This window comes from Aythya ferina (genome assembly GCF_964211825.1).
Source record: "Aythya ferina genome assembly, chromosome: 4".
Taxonomy (NCBI): Eukaryota; Metazoa; Chordata; class Aves; order Anseriformes; family Anatidae; genus Aythya; species Aythya ferina.
This window is the reverse complement of record NC_140300.1, coordinates 65,360,692-65,366,572: the sequence shown is the minus strand read 5'-3', so window position 1 is coordinate 65,366,572 and position 5,881 is coordinate 65,360,692.

Below are 5,881 nucleotides of genomic sequence, written 5' to 3'. Positions count from 1 at the left end.
TAGCAGGACTGGTTGAATTATTCATTGCGAGCAAACTCTCTGGCAAACCTTAGCCGTAGCTGCGCTAGCTGTTAACAGACTGTGGGCAAACTGCCTTTGTGTTTACCGATCTGTTTGTTATGCAGAAACATGCGAGCTGCTCATGCAAAACGCTTTTCATGCATAGCAGGGTTCAGCCCAGGAGCTGTCTGCCAGTCCTCTACTTCCGCAGCTCCCTGCTCCTGAGCTGTGCTGTGTCACAAAGACAACGTGTCCCTGCTGCCCGTGGTACCAGCACATCCCACCTGTGAGGAGAGAGTGGTGCAGAGCTCCAGGGAGGAGGAGGATCCTGCCTGTGAATCGTGTGGGTAGATGCCACTGTCCTTTTTTTTTGCAGATGCTTCTGCATTTATTTCCTTGTAACCATTTTCCATGCTTGTTTTCCTCCAGAAGGTTATCCTGTTTCTCCAGTGCTTTATTTTTTATTTTTGTTTATTTTTTTTGGGCCTGTCTGGAGCAGCAGACTGTCTCCCGAGTTCACTGTTAGATGAAATTCACCGTCCTACTCACTGCCACCGCTCTGTTCCTCTCTGCCTTCAACAATCTCACAGCCATTTCCAGCTCTCCTGGCTAAAAATCAAAACAAAGCACACCCAAAGCTTGTGGAGGAGGCTGGTGCCTTGCTATCAGTGCTTCAGGTGCCTCCCTTTGGAGCCTTGTACTGCTATTTTCACAGGCAGAGCTCTGTTATCAGGGACAGCAGTCAGCACAGAAAAACTACTTGGTGGCAACGGAAAGCAAGTCTTTATTTTTATTTTTTTGGTATTTTTCTTTTTGCAACGGAGGGCCAGTTCTCTTACCAACCCCTTTCACCTACACTCAGCTATAGCAGTGTCTTGCAAAGCTGGGTTTGGGATCCAGCACGCTAGCACCTGCACCTGCACATACACAGTGGGACAGAAAGCAGCTCTGCCCTGCTCTTGCAAGAAGTGCCTTTTCATATTCTACTATGGGAAAGGAGACAACAGTCTCAGGCTTTGTAGCTTTCACAGAAAACCACAGAAATTTAGCAGGTTTAGCAGGTAAAAGTTGTCCTGAGAGGCAACAGCATCTAACCCTGAAAGCACCAAGACGCAGAATCTGAAATTAAGCATTCTGCTCTAAAAAGCTGAAGAGCTGTAACTCCTTCGTTCCAGCTTCAATACTTGCACCACACCACTACAAAACAAAACAAAATCAAAAAACAAACAAAAAATCACTCTTTCTTCACTTCATCAAGTGCTTCAGAGATTTTTTCCCAGCTCTGAATCTGTTCAAGACTAAACATCAAAGGCTAACCACCCTAATGTGCAATTGAGTTCTTGGCAAGTAATTTATTTGCCACAAATACCAGCTCCTTCGCCACTCCTGTGCAAACAGGAAGCATAGCAGGAGGTGATCCCAACCTTAACAATGATACAGCAGCCGTCACCACTCATTTTCACTTAAGTGAATAAAAAAAGAAAGGAAAAAAAAAATACAGCGAGGTCTAGCTGTCTTCCTCCCATGCTTTTGGGGAAGGCTAAACAGCTCCGAGCGAGCAAAGCAAACTAATGTCATCATTGCTCAAAGCCTTTGGTGTTTGTGAGGTGATGCCTCACAATCACAATCCCAATCCTCCTCCTGGCTACTTAAAATACCCATCTCTCCAGCAAAGGGTTTCTGGAAGCTAGGGTGCTGTGCTGGTGAGCAGCTCAGCTTCTCCCTTGCAGCAAAAGCCAACAGGATAATTCATCCTCAGGAGGTACTTGTTGTCTCTTCCTGTTCAGCTGACTGGGCTGTGGGGTTTCTCTCGGGGCACCGTTCCAGTGCCCGCACACATTTGAGCAATAGTGCTACTGGAGATATCTCGAGTCTCCAGTCTGGCCTTCGGGTGTTGCTTCGGGACACAGAAGGACTCCTGCAGGTCCCACACGGCATGTGCAGGCGTTGTGCAGACAGCTCACGTACTGTAAGGACCAGACAGCTACGTTTAGATAACTAAATCTTTCCCATAGCAGGCCCTACAGATCTCATACTTAGGGAGCATAAGATAGGGTGAATTGTATGTTGTTTGTGCTGACTTCTGAGCAAGAAGAAATAAAGTGGAACTGGAGATAGGACTGGAGTGAAAACTAGATATCTATGGAAAACCCAGCAAGCAGGGAACATTTCTAATCAAAACGCATCCTTCTTCCTTGACAAAACAACCTCCTACTTGATCCTCATTTGCCCAAAAATACACAGTTCATCTTGCTTCCTTGAGAGATTCTGTAGAGTACGTCTAGAAGGAATCACAGACTCCTTTTCTATTTCAACACCTGTCATTTGAGGTTGCAGCCTGCAGAGCGGATCACCAAACCTGTTTTGTACCAGGACACTAGAGACCTCTGCAATCCTTTGAGCATGGTGTTGCGTTCGTAGAGCCTGGAAGGATGGCTCTTGCTGGATACTTTTCAGATGTACATGATGCTTGCCCATCAGATCCCCCTGCAATACTCACAAACCTTACCTGAGATCTAGTTTTTCTGGATGTTCCTCAAGGAATTCTTTGTTGGTAGCAGAGTGCTTAAAGTAACTTGACTTCCTATAAGAGAACGACTTTCTCTGAACAAAATATAAGTTAGACTTCTGCAAAAACAGCTGTACATTATGGAAAATACTCTTCTTGCTCTGCCTCTGTAAATATACAGAAAGAGGCTTCTCTAATTCACAGCACCATCTGCCATAGGTGGCCTGGATCAGCATCTCCATCTCAGGAATGCAGAGTTCCTCTGACTGGCATTTTCTTTAACAGCACAGAGGTTATGCCAATTCATCAGAAGTGGTATCTCACAGTCCCAACACCTGGAGTTTGTCACTGGACAGGAAGCTTCCTGGCACTGATGTGAGTCAGATCTATTTTAAATGCATGCGAGAAATAAAGAAACAGAAACGATGCTCCAGCAAGTGAGGAAATCCTCCCATCTGAGCAGGCAGGTACCTCCGTATCATCACCCTCAGCAAAGGCATAAGCATGGATCTAAAAAGTGGAAGGGACATGCTGTTGTGAGCAAGAAAGTTAGGAGGGAAACAGGGAACAGCTGCAGCCCTTGAGAACCAGTGGTCAGAAAGATCATACACTGCACATAAGTAATGCATCCCAGATTCCACATATCATCCTCATGGACAGGAGATGCACAGAAGAAAACAACACGTACTGGATCAGTTGCAAAGGGAGCAGCACCACTCAGTATTTATCTGAGACAGCTCACACTTCTTTAGTCTGTACAGTCTGTTTGTGGTGCTGTTTCCCTTTCCAATCTCCCATCTCAGCCTTCTCTCACCTCCTCATTACCTCTGAGTCTTGACCTTTTCTGCTTGCTGCCACATCCTCGCAGAAATATTTTCTATGGAAATGTTTCACTTGCAGACAGAATCAACCAAGCGCAGCGTTGTTCATTTACTCTCAGCCAAATTGCTCCATTAAACAATTAAAAAAGAATTTCCCATGTCGATGTCAATCAGTATCCACCACAGTGGACAGGACTCTTGGTTAAAGGACAGGAAGAAGCCATTTCTGTTTGCTGCCTGAAAGGGAGCTAAATCTTAAGCTGTGGCAGTGATTCCATTTGCATCTTAAAAGAGCATCTTCTGAGGATCACTCATTTTGGAAGCCTTGATCCAATCAACACTCGCAAGAACACCATCTCCCAGCCTAAACCTCCACCTGTGCCACCTTGTTGTGTGCTAATAACAGCACCACTGCTGGGATTGCTCCCCAAAGGTAGCCAGTAAGGCTGATATGGGTTCTGCAGAGCTCTGCTGTGCTCTCTCTGAAATGCTGAAGTTACTTTGCTTTGTACATGACTACCATGCTAACATCCTGCTCCTTACTCAGTCTGTCATTTATCAGACGCTGCTGTACTCAGCAGCACCAAAGCACATATACTCAGTACCTCAGTTTCTTCTACAGCATTTCCAGTTTCCAAATCCCCCTGAAATTATATGTGTAGATCATTTCTTTCCCAATCCTTCAAACAGCCAGCTTTCAAGATGTTTTTAAAACGTTATAGATGATTTTTCCCCTCTTTCAAGGCCAAAGCAAGAACAGAAGTTTTCCATACCTGAAGGCTAATGACAATCTGTCAGAAAAAAAGGCACGTGAATGGGCTTACTCACTCAATCTCATAAAGCATTCCTCTACTAGCCCCCACGCAGCAGATCTCAAGAGACTGAGGAAGGTCTGAAGGAGAAACATGCCAGTGTGGCCTTGGCAGATTAGCAGGGGAAATGAAGCAAATGCACAGCTGAAAGAAAACATTTCCAAAGTTCTCAGCCATGCCAGCAGGCACCAGATCGATTCCCTAGAGGTTGCTCGATTTCTTTTACAGCCACGCTCCACCTGGTATTCTCATCTCAAACAAATTCCCCTTATCTGCAGTGCTGGCTGTTTACTGAGGGCTGCCAAGTGTGGTGGGTGACCTGCTTCGTGGTTTTATTCCCAGCAGAACACAGCCTGGCTTTCCAGACTAATGCATAGCAAGAAACTGTGTTATTAGGAAAGAACAGCCCTCTGTCATTATCGAGAAGCAAGGATCTCTGAAGAGTAAAACAGGTCCAACAAATTTATCTGCAGCCAGAAATGCGTGGAAAATTGCTTTTTAACTGAGTTATAGTTAAGCTATAACACTCTCTTGTAAAAAGCATCAGGCATCCCAAAAAGCCTGTTCTCAAATTTCATCCCTCTTTTTAGGTCCCTGTCATCTTTTTCCGTATCTGCATAAACGTAAATGAATACAAGATGTCCAGTAGTGTTTAAGTCAGGAGAAGGTGGCTTTCCCAGTCTCAGAAAGCTGGCTGCTGTGCCGGACCATAAATTCCATATGAAGTGTTTTTATCCTGGTCAGAGCACACACAGTTCAACTACTTACCAATTTAAACTATGAAATAGTGTGAAATAAATAAAAAAAAATAAATAAAATGAAAAATAATAAAAAAAAGGACATTCCACAGCAGGGAGACTTCGAAACATACTGTTTGCAGCCATCAGTAAAAATAAACAGCACCCAAGCATCATGTCTGCTAGACGTTTAGCTGCCTGTAAAGGTGTGTCACACTTCTTGGCCAGGCTGCTGTCCGGAGCCAGCACACCATCCCGAAGCTGAATGTAAGCGCTGGTGAGGCAATCCCAGCTTATTGGGACATCTCTGGCTCACAGAGGTCCACTTGGCTGGGTGCGCTCTTTAAAAATCCATGTAGTTATAACCAGGAACGTAAAGGAGGTCAGAATCATCTGCGAGGATTTTACCAGCGCAAGATCATTACTACCACGAATTTTTCAAATGGAAAAAAAATAATAATTACAAAAATAGCAAGCACTTAGACAGGATAGTAGGCAAAAATCACTATTCATCTGTGCAACAGCATTTATGCTGGCAATGGGATTCCTAGATACAGTCTGAACAAGTGATTCCTCCTGCTGGGGTGTGCTGTGACAGGGATATTTCCCTGCTGTTCAGTGACCCACGCTAACACTTGCACGGGACAGCACAGCACAGGTGGGTGCAAGGGAAGACAAGGCTGTGCAGAAGATGAAAGCCTGGTTTATGTGAACATGGGGGAGAATAGTTGTCCACTCGCAGGGGTTAGGATAGCAGGAGCAGGGCAGTACTGCCCACAGGGCACCCCCGAACTAGCTGGTAGCAGAGGAGCTGCCTGGGCCCAGCCATCCCATCTGAAAGCAGAACACACCCACGGGTCACCTCTGCCACAGAGAGGCTTCCGAGGCTCTCCTTACTCATTTGGAAAAGCCTTTCCTAAGTGCAATGCCATCACGCTCCTCTAATTTAAGGAGCACTTTCACAAAGCTACTTCAGGCTTTTCTCCCCAAGCACAAATCCCT